At 52.7% G+C, this 12,905-nt stretch overlaps 1 long non-coding RNA gene across 1 annotated transcript in view; it reads right to left on the bottom strand.

Moving 5' to 3' along the window:
* Positions 1-1,544, bottom strand: part of LOC127483687 (uncharacterized) — a 51,318-nt gene extending 49,774 nt beyond the window's left edge. Inside the window, exon 1 of the long non-coding RNA XR_016218176.1 lies at positions 1,418-1,544. This is a non-coding gene — a long non-coding RNA (uncharacterized LOC127483687). The remainder of the gene's footprint in view (positions 1-1,417) is intronic.
* Positions 1,545-12,905: the final 11,361 nt, after the last annotated feature.

The raw sequence follows: 12,905 nt of genomic DNA, 5'->3' as shown, positions 1-12,905 counted from the left end.
TTCTCTTGTTCCAGCGCTCACTGTGGCCTGGGGAGCACTTAGTGCTGGTACTCAGCGCTTTGGGGGGTGGCTCCCTCCAAACAAACTGACCGGTCCTCTGGCCACATGGTGCGCTGCCTGGGGACACGCGTTGTCCCTGAGTAAGGGCAGCTTGCTGTGAGAATTCAGAGGGGCTGCAGGCTCCCAGGGGGACACTCTTTTCAAGTGAAATGAAGGAGCACGTCAATCAGATGTCAGTGTGACTTTAGCTCTTGGTTATTCTTTCTCCTCCTTGCTCCTCCCAGCCAACCTCCTCTGCCCTTTATCAGAAAAATGTTTGTTCACCAAAGTTCTCCTCCTGGCTTCTCCTCTTGCCTCTAGGTGCTTAGAAGGCCTGGCTTCGGGACCTAACTCTGCCACTTGCTTACAATGGGGCCCTAGAAGAGTCCCTACCCCCTACGCACCTCAGTTTCCAATCTGCACCAATAACCCTAGGATTCCAGGAAAGCCAATGCAGGCAAAGTCCTCCGTCTGGCCAGTCACAAGGCAGATGAATACGCAATTGTTAGGTGACATACTCAGGCTAGTAACCCTGGCCAGCCAGCTAGGCCCAGAAGCGACCATGAAGAGCCTTGTGGCAACTCTAATTCCAGCCCCTCCAAACCACCACCGCCAGGTGAATCTTGCCGGGTGTTTCTAACATCATTTTTAAATCTGTCCTTGGAGGCTGCAAAAAGGCAGACGTCAGGGAACACTGCTACGTGAGGTGGCTGTGAGGGAGCCACCAGGGGCCTCCATCCAGCACAGAGATCAAAGAGGAAAAACACACAAACCAAAGCCAGTCACCGCTCCTCTTTTAAACCCTATTACATCACCGCGTCCCCAAGGATGGCCTCTGTGCCTCCTTAAAGACCTTGTGAATCATTATTTATTTATTTTTCTGGAAACTGTTGCTCTACAAATGAAGGGATCCCCATAGCAACCACCGTAAGTCCTTGGGGCCGCAATAAGGAAGGGCATGAGAGCCCCGCGCCCCTCCCTGGGATCTGAGGCCTCTTGTTTACATAAATCTGCAAGACCGAGAAATCGGCCTAATCTGCACATTTCAGCCGAGGTGGAAACCAGAAGGAAACACTAAGCAGGCGCTGCGCTGGAGCCCAGCCCGCGCCGCCTCTGAAGCACCGCGTGGGACGCGCAGGGCGGGCGGGGCGCTGCGGGGGCCACCTGGGCCTTGGCGGGGGTCCAGGCCCTCCCCGAGCGAGCGGCCATGCGGGAGGGGGCGCCCTCCCCTTTCAGCTTCCTAACCCGCACCCCACCCCACCCCGTGTAAGACAGCACCCCTTCCCTCCTTCACAGACTGGGGACAAGACTGGAAAACCCCTGGGGTGGGCGTGGGCCTCCACCACTCACTTCTCAAGCAGTTCACCCGGCCACGCACCTTCCTTCCGGTAACGGAGACAGGCCTCGCCACGCGGAGGAAGGGCGCATGCGTGCGTGGTGCAGGCGCGCATGCGTGCTCGTGTGCGTCTGCGCTCCCACCACAGTGGGACTGTCCTGGGTCGTTGTTATCACCGCGCCCCCGGCTCTTGCTGCTGTCTCTGCCCCATGTACTGGCGTGAATTTAGACCACTGTCTGCTTCTAGCGCAGGGACATCTACGGGCCACGTGGCCCAGCTGGGCTCCGCCTCCGGACTTCGCCAGGCCCACCCGGAACCCTCACCAAGTAGAGCCGCAAGGGGCTAAAGGATCCCCACTGGGAGGCCGTGGGCGCTTCCCACAGCCTGGGGCGCCCTCCTCCCCGGATGTCCACAGCACTCCCGCCTCAGTGTCCCGTTCAGGCCCTACTCATCACAGCCCGGGACTCCAAGGCTGCTTCGCTCCTCACCCAGGGCCCAGCCGCACGCGCTTTGCTTTACAGCTTCTTACGAGGAGCCCCATAGAAGGAATGAGGGGATTCCGAGCTCTTCTGGACGTGGGTCTGCAGGTCACAGACTCCCAGCCTCCTCCAGGGTTCCCTCTCTTAGGGCACGCGTGGGCTGCCCCTGCCACCTCAGCCAGTGCCCGCTGTTCTCTTTCCTAGGGGCCAGCCCCTCACCCGCCGCCAGCTGTTGCACCTGGGGGCTGGGTTTGCACACTCCTAAGGACTCTGGGAGCAAGGCAGGAAGAGTACAGCCGCCCCTAGGGGAGGAATATGAAACCACGGGCCGCCTTTCCTTCCTTCCTGCTGGACCACCCAGAGCTCCGCGTTCCAGGCCGTTTGCTTTGTGGACTGGCCCATCATCCACACCCAGATATGCCTGGCTAGCAGGTGGACGGTTTCTTTCCAGTTCCCTAAATGCTGACCACCTGTGCCTGGTCTTCAGCGTTTGTTCCTCCCGGCATGCAGGGCTCCCTGCGCAGCATCCTAAAGAAAATGAGAGCCCCTCACTCCCTAGCCACATTTTAAGGGGGAAAAAATGTACAAAGGCCTTCACAGATGCCTTCATCTTCAAGCTCCCGGATCACTGCGCTTCGTGCTGGTCATTCTTCAGTGTCTCTCATCACCTTGGCACCATCTGTGATGAGCCCGGTGTTTCTGCTGAGAAAAAGACAAGCAACACAAGGAGGGGTTAGGATTTCCACATCGAATTGTGGGGGGACACAAACCTTCAGACCACGGCAGCCTGCAAGGCCCTTTACCGTACTGATGAGGATCCCTTGGGTAAGGTTTGACTCTAGGTGATGGAATATTTGTTCTTACATACCACCTATGTTTCCATAGAAACAGCTCTTCCCTCAGGCTAAGCACAGGTGTTTATCCCTGGGGGGCTTGCTTCCCCACTACTCTCAAAGCTCTTTGAAGACTTTCTTACCCCTACTTCTTAGGCCTTAGAAATCTAGTCATGGGGCCTAGCGCTGTGGCATATTTTAAGCCTTCGCCTATGGCGCCGGCATTACACATGGGTGCTGGTTTGGGTCCTGGCTGCTCCACTTCCAATCCAGTTCCCTGCTATGGCCTTGGAAAGCAATGGAAGATAGCCCAAGTCCTTGGTTCCCGTACCCACGTGGGAGACCCAGAAGAAGCTCCAGGCTTCTGGCTTCGGATTGGCCCAGCTCTGGCCACTGCAGCCATTTGGGGAGTGAACCAGCAGATGGAAGACCTTTCTGTCTCTGTTACTCCCTCTCTCTCTAACTTTGCTTTTTGAATAAAATAAATAAATCTTAAAAAAAAAAAAAGAAGAAGAAGAAGGAAAGAATCTCAGTCGGGGGCAGGTGCTGTGGTGCAGCAGGTAAAGCTGCTGCCTGCAACACTGGCATCCCATTTGGGTGCTGGTTCAAGTCCTGGCTGTTCCACTTCCTGTCCAGCTCCCTGCTAATGGCCTAGGAAAAGCAGCAGCAGATACTTGAACTTGGCCCTGCTACCTTTGTGGGAGACCTGGAAGAAGCTCCTGGCTCCTGGCTCCTGGCTTCAGCCTTGGCTGTTGCAGTCATCTGTGGAGTGAACCACTAGCTGGAAGATCTCTGTCTCTCCCCCTCTCTCTATAACTCTGACTTTTAAACAAATAAATAAAACATAAAAAAAAAAAAACCTTCCATCATGATGGAGTAGGTGTTCACAGTAGGGGTTAAGACACCTGCACCCATGTCAGTGAACTAAAGGGTTTGATTCCCTTCTGTAGCTCCTGTCTCCAACCACCTGCTACTGCCTGCCAATGCAGGTCCTGAGAGGCAGTAGCGATAGCTCAAGTAGTTGCATTCCTGACACTCATGTGAGAGACCTGGATTTTGCTCCTGGCTCCTGACTATGGCCCCAACCAGCCCCAATCATTGTGGGCATTTGCAGAGTGAACCAGCAGATAGGAAAATATTTCTCTCTCTCTCTTCCTCTGCCCCCTAATTGTCGCTCCCCCTCTTCATGGAGGAACGACACTAAACCCTGCCTAGGCTTCATATCCGAGTCACGGCACCATTATGTCGCTCCCCCTCTTCGTGGAGGAACGACACAGGACCCTGCGCTGTTCTTTTGTCTGCTCGGCCCTCCCCGGGTTTGCTGCTGGTTCTTCCCGGGTTGGCTACCATCCCTTCCACCTCCGTGGAAGGGCGGTTCCCCCTGGCCACTTTCCCCACTTCCGCGGGGGAGCGGCACTCCGCCGGCCGGCTCTCTCGGGGGCTGCACAGGTGTTCCTTCAGATGTTCCTGGTGCATGTTGTCTCTCTCCTCCTTTGTAGTCCTCTTCCGCCAATCCCAACTCGGCTGCCCACACGCTGAGTACGCTGCTCTCCTCCAATCAGGAGCAGGTCCTACAGTTTATTGGTTGAACTGGAGGCAGCTGTGTAGAAGCTGGTTCTCCCTTCTCAGCACCATATTGTGGGAGAGCAGATGCATAGAATAAGTCTTAATTCCAGTAACTTAGTCTAGTCCGAGTTGCTCCCAGTTGCTCCCCACACCTAATCTCAAATAACTTTTTTTAAAAAATTGAAAAGGAAAAGAAAACATAAGAATTCAGTGGCACGGAGGAAGTATGCAATACCATGGAAGTATGGGAGTGGCCAGAGCGTACCTAATACAGCCCATCCTAGAGGCATCCAGCAGAGCAATCCCGACCTGGCCCCTTCCCATCCTCTGTGGGCCCAGTCTTGCATTTCCTCATCTGTAAAGCAGGACTAACAATGCCCACCTCACGGGACTGCTGTGAGAACCACAAACCACGTACATAAAACCAGAAAACAAATGACAGGATCCCTATCATGAAAGGTTTTCTAAAGAAGCTCCTGCATATGGAGTCAAAATTTCCAAGAAAGAGGTTCTTCTGTCATCAGACATTTGGGGGACACCTCTGTGCTGGGCTCAGGGGCATTTAAGAATACTTGAGAACAAGGGCAAGTGGCCAAAAGCAGGGCAGTTGGTGAGTAGAAATGAGAGGCAGGGCCAGCGCCGCGGCTCACTAGGCTAATCCTCCGCCTAGCAGCGCCGGCACACCAGGTTCTAGTCCCGGTTGGGGCGCCGGATTCTGTCCTGGTTGCCCCTCTTCCAGGCCAGCTCTCTGCTGTGGCCAGGGAGTGCAGTGGAGGATGGCCCAGGCGCTTGGGCCCTGCACCCCATGGGAGACCAGGAAAAGCACCTGGCTCCTGGCTCCTGCCATCGGATCAGCGCGGTGCGCCGGCCGCAGCGCGCCAGCCGCGGCGGCCATTGGAGGGTGAACCAACGGCAAAGGAAGACCTTTCTCTCTGTCTCTCTCTCTCACTGTCCACTCTGCCTGTCAAAAAATAAAATTAAAAAAAAAAAAAAAAGAAATGAGAGGCAATGAGCTGCAGAGACAGAGGCCAGGGGGCTGGGGATGCGGCTGCTCAGCCAGAATTTGCCCCAACCGAGCACTAGGGAGTCACCCGTGAGCACACTGCTCTCGGGTGGGGACAGAACAGAGGCAGACGGGCCCTGCAGGGATTCCCGATGGACTGAGCCCAAGAGGAAGGGTTCAGCCAGTGGGTCCCATGTCTGCCAGAACAGTGGTTTTGACTTCAAGCCGAGGATGGCGGCTGTTAAGCTTGGAAGGAAGACCCACCATTCAGGGATCCAGGGAGGTGAAAAGGGGAGCTAAGCCACAGGCCAGGGCTGGCAAGAAGCCCCGCACCCAGGCTGGGCCTAGACGCTGACTTCCCTGGAACACAGGTCACTCATTGCAGGCAGCTCCCCCAGAAATGATTTGGTGTGCTCCAAATGACACGAAGTTGGGCTGTGGCCTTGCTGGCAGCACATGACGGCAGGAAGAGCCGCTGCAGGCCCAGGAAGGCTGGTGGATGTGGGACTTTTCAGTTCAGCAGGAGCTAAATGGATGATACTATGACTTCCTCGGGTGAGAACTTCCACACTTGTTCTAAGCTCCTAAAACAAAAACCAAAAAACAATGTTTTAGAGAAGTTTTCGATTCATAGCAAAGTTGAATGGAAGACTGAGATTTCCCATATACCCCCTGCACCTGTGCATACACAGCCTCCTCCTCAGAGTCCTATACTTGTTGCGACTGATGTGCCTACATGGACATGTCATGATCACCCAGAGGCCACGATCACCTAGTTTATATTAAGGTTCCTCGAGGTGTTGTGTATCCTGTAGGTTTGGACACATGTATACACTCTTATAATACGTGCCATATAGAGGATTTTCAAAATATACAAAGAACTCTTAAAACTCAACAATAAGAAGATAAACAACTCAATTAAAAATAGGCCAAAGAGGCTTCACCAAAGAAGATATGCAAATGGGACATAAGCATATGCAAAGATTCCTCAAATTGTGTGTCATCAGAGAAATGCAAACTAAAATAACAATACCAATTGACCCTTTTAGGATGGCCAGATGCTGGGACACTGATACGTACCAAATGCCAGCGCGGATGTGCACCATGATCTCTCATTCACTGCTGGTGGGAATGCAAAATTATACAGCCAAGAGGGACAACAGCTTGGCAGTTTTCTTACAAGACTAAACACACTTGTACTCTCACCACACACTGCTCTCGTGCTCTTTGGGATTTACTCAAATGAGTCAAACACTCATATTCACACAAAACCCACACACAGATATTTATGGCAGCCTTGTTCATAATTGTCAAAGCTTGGAAGCAACCAGATGTCCTTCAGTGGATGAGCAGATAAACAAATTGTACAGACAGTGGAGTAGTATTGAGCATCAAAGGAAAATGAGCTGGGGCCAGCACTGTGGTATAGTAGGTTAAGCCTCTGCCTGCAGGACTGGCATCCCATATGAGCACTGGTTTGTGTCCCAGCTGCTCCTCTTCTGATCCAGCTCTCTGCTATGACCTGGGAAAGCAGTGAAGATGGCCCAAGTGCTTGGGCTCCTGCACCTGCATGGGAGGCCCAGAAGAAGCTCCTGGCTCCTGCCTTTGGATGGGCTATTATAGCCATTTGGAGAGAATCAGTGGATGGAAGACCTCTCTTCTCTGTCTCTACCTCTCTCCATCTGTAACTCTGCATCTCAAAGAAAATAAATAAATCTTTAAAGAGAGATAGAAATGAGCTGCCAAACTATGAAAAGACGGTGCAGCATGTTAAGCAGCTGCCTGCAATGCATCCCATATGGGCACCAGTTCGAATCCTGATTGCTCAACTTTTGTTCCAGCTCCCTCCTAATATACCTGAGAAAGCAGCCAAAGATGGCAGAAGTACCTGGGTCCCTGCCACTTATGTGGGAAACACAGATGAAGCTCCAGGCTCCTGGCTTCAGCCTGACCCAACCTTGGCTATTGCAGCCATTTGGGGAGTGAACCAACAGATAGAAGAACTGTGCCTGCCTGCCTGCCTGTCTCTCTAACTTTGTCTTTCAAATAAATAAATAAATCTTTAAAAAAAAAAAAGGACAAGAAAAGACATGGAGGGGGGAAAAGCGTGAAAGGCCATGCACTTATGATTTCCAGCATCTGACTAAATTCTGGAAAGGCAGAACTATGGCCACAGTAAAAATAACAGCAGTTGCCAGCAGTTGGGGGAAAGGGAGAGATGAATAAATGGAGCAAAAAGGAGTTTTAGGATACTAAGGTTTTTTTTTTTTTTCCAAAATTTAAATACATGGGGCAGGCACTGTGGCATAGTGGGTAAAGCTGCCACCTGCAGTGCTGGCATCCCATATGAGCACCAGTTCGAGTCCCAGCTGCTCCACTTCTGATCCAGCTCCCTGCTAACGCACCTGGGAAAGCAGTGAAAGATGGTCCAAGTGCTTGGGCCCCTGCACCCACATGGGAGACCGGAAAGAAGCTCCTGGCTCCTGGCTTTGGATTGGCGCAGCTCCAGCCATAGCAGCCATCTGGGGAGTGAACCAGCAGATGGAAGACCTTTCTCTCTGTCTTTCCCTCTTTTTCTGTAAATCTGCCTTTCAAATAAATAAATAATTCTTTTAAAAAATGTTTTTAAAAAATGAAACATAGGGCAGACATTTAGCTTCACAGTTAAGATGTCCACATCCCACATCAGAGACATAGGCCCTTTACCTGGCTCCAGCTCCTGACTCCAGATTTCTGCTCATGCACACCCTGGGAGGAATAAATGATAGTTCAAGTAATCGGGGTCCTGCCACTCACGTAGGAGACCTGGACTGCATTTCTGGGCCCTGGCATTGGGCTGGCTTAGCCCCAGTCACTACAGGCATTTGGAGATTGAGCCAGCAGATGAGAATGTGCGCGCACTCTTTCTCTCTTCATCCTCAAATTTGCAACCCAAATGTCCACTAATGGATGAACAGATAACTCGGATGCGGTTTCTGCACACAATGGAATATTATTCAGCCAGGGAAAGGAATTCATTGCTCATATGTGCTGTAACATGGGTGAGCCTTGAACCTAAGTGAAATAAGCCCGATACAAAAGGTCACGCGGCCTGTGCCTTTTTTTTTTTTTTTTTTTTTTTAATATGAAATATCCAGAACCGGAAAACTCACAGAGACAGAGAGCAGGTCGATGAGTGCCAGGGGCTGGGAGGAAGCTGGGATGGGGAGTGGCTGCTTAATGAATACAGGCTGTTCATTTGGGGTGACAAAAACATTATGCAACTTGGTATAGGTGGCAGCCGCATAACAACTATATGCCCTAAAGGCCACTAAGTTGTATACTTTAAAATGGTGACTTTCATGATTTTATGTGTTTCACCTCAATTTTTAAGTTTGAACATAAAAACAAAAACAAAAAAAAATGCAGTGATGGATGCTGCAACACAGTGTCCAAGTCCCGTGCGGAAGGGCAGGGCTTGCTCCCCGGTGCTGGGATCCATATTCCCTTGGTCCCTCCGCAGCTCTGAGGAGTCACCTGGCTGCAGCACACCCGAAGGCCCCCTGCGCCCCCTCCACGGTGGACGAGGCAGCTTGACCCCTCCCCTCTGCTCCCGCTCTCAGGCTTGGGTCCCCAGAAATCTGCCTACGGCGCCTCTTTCACTCAGCCTCTGAGTCAGCTTCCTGGGCCCTGCTGCGCTGGAGACCTGCGTGTGAGCGCTTCCTAACACAGTGCGTCGGGAATCTGGGCGGCTCGGGGCCCCAGGCCGGAACGTACTCTCTGTCCTCACGTAGGACAGCCGGCGCGGGCCTCTGGTGTGGCTGTTTTTATCATCTGAGGCGCAGGCGTGTGGCTTGAGCCCTGGTGTGCCATTTGGGTTTCGCAGTTGCTTTGGGATCGCTGCCAGGGCAGGGCCTTTGCCTGGTGGGGGGAGGGAGGCGCTCTGGAAGGTTGTCCACACCCCCACCCCCACCCCCACCCCCACTCTGAACCTGCAGCTCATTCGTTTCCAAGGCTCTTAAAAATAGATGTGTGAAAACCACTGAATTGCCAAGAAGCCGTGAGGTTCTGGCTTCCGTGGCCACGGCCAAGTTGGAAATGCCGCCTTGGAGATGCAGAGGAAAACAAATCCCTCATTTTCCCCCTTGCCTGTGCCTCAGACGCAGCAAACACACGCAGCCAATGTCAGCTTGTGCCAGGCCAAGAGTCACGTGCCAGGCCACGGTCACAGGACGGGCGGCGTGGCAGAGAGGCCAGCTGCCTGTGCTACAATTACAGGGGCGGTGAGGGTCCCAGGCAGCCTCCCCGGCCCCCTGGACTCTGAGGAATCCGCCCAGGGGCTTCTGGCCGGGTACAGAGGTGGAAATGGAAGACGTGGAGCCTGGCCCCGGCAACCTCAAGCAAGTGATGAAGTCACAGCCCCAGCTTTGCTGCCGTCTCATGTTCAAGGAGCAAACCCCGGAGCTGCCCATTTCCACAGGCCACAGCAGGCTCCTCTAGAAGCGTTTGAGGAGCTAAAGAAGGAAAACATAGGAAGAACTGCCTTAAATGCAGCCAACTGGAATGTGTGATAGTTTGCAGAACCCGGGTGGACGCTGACTTTAGTGGAAATTGCGAAGACAGGGTCAGCTGAGCCAACCGTGGGGTAAACAAGATGTCCCTGGGGAGAAGAATGCACAGCGTTCCCGGAACTATAAAGATCTTCCCTTTGCGGACAGTAACTGATAAGCAAATGCTAAACTGTTTGCATGGCTTCCATTAAAAATCCCCAAGGATTTGTCCTGCCTGAAACTTATCTAGCCTAAAGTCTTACGTGTGCTTAAAGCAATAAACCTGTTTCATCTAAAAAAATGTAATTCAGATTTCATTTTATGTACTTGGGGTGAGTGAGATAGTAGTTGATAAATGCTACACTAGTGATTTGAAATGTTAATACATTGAGGGCAGGTATTTAGCACAGCTGGGGCACTGCTTGGGAAACCTACATCCCATACGAGTGCCAGGGTTCAAGTCCCAGCTTTGCTTCCAATTCCAGCTTCCTGGTGACACACACTCTGTGAGGAAGCAGATGATGGCTCCAATGCTTGGACCCCTGCCATCCATGTGGGAGATCTGGATTGAGTTCCAGGCTCCTAGCTTCAGGCTGGAGGAATGAACTAGCAAATGGAAGACTCTGTCTCTGTCTTTGTGTTTGTCTCTCTGCCTTTCAAATAAATAAAATCAATTAAAATTTGAAACAAAAAATATTAACACATAGACAATTTGGAAGCAATAGAGATGATGCTGCCTAGGTAAGTTTTGCTGATGAGGTGCAGGCCCCGGGCTGGGCTGCACGCCCCTGGCCATTGGCTTGGAGGCTCACTTTTGTGATGTTGCCCGCATCAGTCTAAGCACACAGGGACCCTGCACCCAGAGGCTTGTCCAGGACAAATCACAGCGGCTGCCAGGAGAAAGCTGGAGAGCAGAGATTCGCCCTCCAGACATCACTCCTCCTGGCGGGTGGGGAGCCTCCTCTCGGAGGGAGGGGCCTGGCCACTATTCGTGCTTGCTCCTTTTTTGAAGGCTGTGGTGGCCACACTTGCTGGCCTTGGGTTTGGAGACAGCCTTTTTCTTTTTGTCTTCATAGTCAGATGGAAGCCCTCAGACTGTGCTGATGTTTTTGCTTCCTTGAAAATACTTTCACCACTGCCATAGGGGGTCCTCAACAAGTTCATGGAGAATACACGTTAGGAGAAAAATGTGCATAAATTTCAAAATGTTTTCCATCCAAATATACTTATCTTTTTTCAAAAAAGATTTTCATTTATTTATTTGAGAGGTAGAGTTATATATAGAGGGAGAGACAGAGAGAAAGGTCTTCCATCTGCTGGTTCATTCCCCAAGTGGCTGCAACGGCTGAAGCTGGGCCGATCCGAAGCCAGGAGCTGGGAGATTCTTCTGGGTCTCCCACGCAGATGCAGGGGCCCAAGGACTTGGGTCATCTTCTACTGCTTTCCCAGGCCACAGCAGAGAGTTGGATTCGAAGCAGAGCAGCTGGGACTCAAATCGGTGCCCATATGGGATGCAGGCATCACAGGCAGTGGTTTAACCCACTACACCACAACACTGCCCCCCCAAACTTACCATTTTTTAAAAAATATATTTATTTTATTTATTTTCAGAGGCAGAGTGACAGAGAGGGAGCGACAGAGAAAGAGAGCTTCCATCTGCTGGTTCAGTTCCCAAACGGCTCCAATAGCTGGGCCAGGCTAAAGTCAGAACTAGAACTCCATCCAAGGCTCTCCTGTGGGTGGCAGGAGCCCAAGCACTTGGGCCATCATTCCAATGCCTTCCCAGGTGCATTGGTAGGGAGCAGGATTGGAAATGGAGCAGCTGGAACTGAAACCAAGGCTCACATGGGATGCCAGCATGGCGAGTGGTAGCTTAATCCGCTGTGCCAACACGCAAGTGCCTAAACTTATCTTTGAATCCCCCTTTTCCACACAATTTTAAACTCTTGTATAGTTCCCATTAAGGAAATGTACTCAGGTGTTTCATTCTTGACTTTGAAAAGTGCTTTTAAAATGTTGGCAGGCCTCTGATTTAAGGCGACAAGAAGACAGGCTAGGGGTCAAGGTCAAGCAGAGTCTGGGGAGCAGGACCAGGACTGCTGGGAGAGCCTGAGGGTGGCCCCCGAGCTTGCCCCCTCTGCAGGGCACATCTCCCCGCCGTGCAGGCCTGGGGATCCAGAGGGGCTCAGCGCTGCATCTGCCAGGAACGGGAAGGATCCGCCAATAGTCCACGAGACCCGTTTCGTAAGACAGGAAACCCGAGCCATGGCTCTGTTTGTTCTGGGATGATGTAAACGTCACACGTGTTTATGAACAGAGGGAATCCAAGGCACAGAGTCACATGAGGCTCTCTAGGGAGACGCCGACCTCGCCACGTCCCAGCCTCTCTTCCAGCATTTTAGCCCCGTGGGGGCCAGGGGGCTCCCTGATCGGCAGAGGGCTGCCCAGCAGGAGATCCTGGCCAGAGTGAAAGGAGGGCTTGGGGGGACCCCTTTCTCCATCAAAACACTATTTAGTTAGATTGCATGACTGTATTGCAGGGGAGAACAAGTGAATATAGTATATTAAAACGTTCCCTCCAAACTCACACTTTGTTCTGTCTGATTTTGAAGAGGTGGACACAGTCTGTGGGTCCCTTTGGTACTGTGGGCCAAGCCACTGGGCCTCCTGGGCTACCTGCCCTGGCCCTGTGTTCGGGGCCCTGGAGTGCAGAGGCCGCACAGGCTGGGGCAGAGGCTGGGGCAGATCACGGGGCACCCATGATCAAGCTCAGAGACTGGAGGAGCGAGCCTGGGAAGCGGAGTGGCCAGGCGCTGCTCTTGGCTGAAGGGTGCAGGAGGTAACTCTTGCCAAGGGGGTCTCTGACACTCCCTTGGGGAGGTACGAGGCTGGGCCCGCAGAAAGATGGGGCCGGAATCCTGAGTGGGATGGGGGCACAGCACACGGCCAAGTGGGAAGCAGGCGAGGCGCAGGGTCGGAGCAGGGAGGCTGCAACCCACAGAGGGCCCACCTCTTTCCCTCCCCCGTAGCCAGGTCCCAGATGGAGCCCTTGGCCCCAGGGTCGTGGCCGCTGTGGCAGCAGGGGGCGCCCCTGCACCAGGAGTGCAAGGTCAGCCTGG

The sequence above is a fragment of the Oryctolagus cuniculus genome, chromosome 12, assembly GCF_051225735.1.
Source record: "Oryctolagus cuniculus isolate XC-2025 breed Fujian yellow rabbit chromosome 12, ASM5122573v1, whole genome shotgun sequence".
Taxonomy (NCBI): domain Eukaryota; kingdom Metazoa; phylum Chordata; class Mammalia; order Lagomorpha; family Leporidae; genus Oryctolagus; species Oryctolagus cuniculus.
This window is presented reverse-complemented; position numbering and strand designations above follow the sequence as displayed.